This window comes from Sinocyclocheilus rhinocerous, unplaced genomic scaffold, assembly GCF_001515625.1.
Source record: "Sinocyclocheilus rhinocerous isolate Xijiao unplaced genomic scaffold, SAMN03320098_v1.1 scaffold1111, whole genome shotgun sequence".
Classification (NCBI taxonomy): domain Eukaryota; kingdom Metazoa; phylum Chordata; class Actinopteri; order Cypriniformes; family Cyprinidae; genus Sinocyclocheilus; species Sinocyclocheilus rhinocerous.
The window spans coordinates 182,446-185,764 of NW_015655406.1; the positions used below are offsets into that span (position 1 = coordinate 182,446).

The 3,319-nt window shown below is 36.3% G+C and overlaps 1 protein-coding gene across 1 annotated transcript in view; it reads left to right on the plus strand.

The window, feature by feature from the left end:
* Positions 1-3,319, plus strand: part of LOC107718227 (inositol 1,4,5-trisphosphate receptor type 1-like) — a 159,589-nt gene that overhangs the window by 3,279 nt on the left and 152,991 nt on the right. The gene's annotated exons all lie outside the window — the stretch shown is intronic.

Genomic DNA, 3,319 nt, shown 5'->3' on the forward strand with positions numbered 1-3,319 from the left:
TTTAAATAAGAGGAACTTGATGAAAAAACAGGAGTGCAAGAGGAAGAAGAACGTGAATGCACAACACTCAGAAATGAGAAGTAACTGAGAAGAGAAATGTTTTGTGTTTGTTCTTGTGCATTTTCTTTTACAGTGTGGATTTCTGATTCTGTGTTTTCAGTAGGATATGATGAATGACAGTTGCATATAGGTGGTTACTCTCTAGTCCAAGGCAAAAGTCTGTGTTCTGGGTCTTAAAGGTCAGATCGCTTCGATTTTGTCTCAGAGTTGGCTAAGATTTGACTGGTCTCAATTAGGGCTGGACGATATGGTAAAATTGATATCACGATATATTTCTTAATTTCGGTCGATACGATATAATTCCGATATCGATATGAACACTATTTATCTGAAATAGAAATCTTTTGTAACATTATAAATGCCTTTATCATCACTTTTGATCAATTGTATATCGAAATATCGGAAATGTGTTTAAAAATCATATCACCGTTATTGAGAAAAATTATATTGCGATACATATTGATATTGAATTATTGTCCAGCCCTAGTCTCAATACAAATATGGGAAAATATGGGAAGTGTTTTCTCCTGAAATGGAAGCAGCGACAGATCTTTTCTGCCATATTGTGATGTACATCCAAGTGTAACAGAAAAATATGTATGGAGGAGACCTGGTTCGTTTCATCGGTTGTTGATTGAATTTTGAGACTGCACTTACAAAGTGGAGGCAGATGAGAGTGAGCCTGCAGGGACTAAAGGGTTATTTCACCCAAAAATGAAACTTCTGTCATTAATTACTCACCCTCGTGTTGTTCGAAACCCGTAAGACCTTCGTTCATCTTCGGAACACAATTTAAGATATTTTGATGAAATCTGAGGGCTCTCTGACCCTCCCATAGACAGCAAGGTAACTACCACGTTCTGCACTAAATGATTGGTTCTGCATATGTCACCAGATGGAAATCTATTGTTTCACTGGAAGATCCAGTTATGATATTTTAATTAAAGATTGTGTTCATTAAATAAATAAATAAATCAGTAGCACTTTAAAATAAGATCCCATTAGTCTACATTAGTAAATGCATTAACTAACATTACCTGACAATGAGCAATAGAATCGTCACAGTGTTCATTAATCTTTGTTAGCATCAGTCCAAAAACTTCAACTGTTTAGTGTAAGTTCATGTTAGTTCAGGTCTATTAAACATTAACAGACACAGCTTTTGATTTGAATAAAGTAATAGTACATTTTGAAATTAATATTAAGTGTTTTTTAATGTTGGTTCATGTTAACTAATGAGGTAATTAAAAACTAATGTTAACAAATAGAAACTTCTTGTAAAATTTTACCAATTGCACATATGCATAAATAATTCATTCACAATAAGATGAATAACATGCACTTAGAAAATAGATTATACGAATACATGTGATGAGCTTGAACATGAGCGAAATCTCATGGGGAACTTGCACGAAATCCCAATCAAGCAGGTTTTTTAATGAAATTAAATTAAAGTTTTGCCCCCGAAATTAAGGTAAATGTGAAATCTGCACTGGAAATTTTTTTGCCCTTTAGTGAAACACTGTTCGTGCAGATTCTTATTGAAATGACTGGATTTCGCCTGTGAAATGTGACCTCACCTTTATATGGTCAATTTTATGTCAACCCAGTTAAGTCAGAATTATTTTGACATGCAAGGAGGGGTCACATTACAGATTGCACAGATACTTATTGAAATGACTGGATTTCACCAGCAAAATTTCACTAAACGTTTATGCATTTTAATATTTCTATATAGCATTATATTTCCCCACTGCTAACGACCTGTGACCCATTTTTGCTTTGCAACCCACCCATTACTTAAATTAGAGATAGTGTATTAATACAGGACAAAAAGTTGTTTAAAATGACAGACAGTTGATTGTAGTTGATGTCTCCTCCATTCACGTTTCTGTATTCTGCTCCCACACTTCACGGAAATGAAGCCAAGTCTCAACGCTGCCCTCCTCACGTCCTTCCCCTGGAAATGAGATCGCATCTTCGCATAATCACACCCTGCCACCTCCTGGCAATCAGCCCCCTTTGCCAGCCTGTGTGATGTGACCACACACAAATACACATACACATGGCTGCCCCACGTCACCCATCCATGGCAACAAAAGCAAGCTTGTGACTTTGAAGAATAGAACATTGACATATCTCATTTGTCAAGACGCCGCTGTGCAGTTGTTGTGCATTGTAATCACTTTCTCTGCCCTGCTACTGTGTGCATATAATCATGAGCCATGGCTATATTTAGCTTCACTGGCGTACGTAGTGTGTAGTGTTTGTCTCGGTGCCACCGAGAGACCTTAGCACGGATGGGATAATGAGCCACCTGGCCTACAGCTGGGCACAGGGAACCAGAAAGGACACAACGCTGGTGTGATGAGAACTGACAGTCCTGGTGCACATGTGTACGCGTCAGTCAGGTGCAAACGGAACAAAAGACCAAAGTAACCTGTACATTAGTGACTGGAGAGTGTGAAATTCACATGCTAGCTAGGCAATGGATGAAAACAGGATGCAAATTACATACGGACTTGTTGCTGGTTTATTTGAATACCTTTGACTAGGGCTGCTCGATTATGACAAAAATCATAATAATTATTATTTTGGTCAATATTGTAATCACGATTATTTAAAAATATTATTATTGGGCCATATGACCAAAATATTAGTTATAATTTATAATATTAGTTAAAAACAAAAACAAAAATTGTCCTCAAAATTATTGAAAATAATTCAACTGTAATAAAAAAGCAAAGGAATACAATGCCAGTAATAAAAAAGCAAAAGAATACAATAGAATAAAAAATATACAAATGAAACAAACTGTGCTTAAATTTTTTTTTTTTTTAAGTATTCAGTTAAAGGGATAGTTCACCCAAAAATTAAAATTTGATGTTTATCTGCTTACCCCCTGGAATGGGGTGCAATAATCATTTTATCTGGATTACTGTATTTTCATAATCGTTGAATGAAGATTACAACTAAAATTTTGGAGGGTTATAGCTGTCAACAATTAGTAGGAATTATAGAGACCCCTGCTTTGAATGACTTCAGCACATCTGCAGCTGCAGGACATCACTAGTTTCTCACACTGTGCTGGTGTGATCTTGGTCCACTCTTCTTTCAGTCTCTTCCACAGTTCTGTGACTATAGTGGGTTTCTTAGCCATAACTTTGTTGCCAAGGATTTCCCAGAAATTTTCAGTTGGGTTTAGGTCAGGACTCTGGGCCGGCCATTTCATTATTTCAGTGTTCTTAGCTTCAAGCAA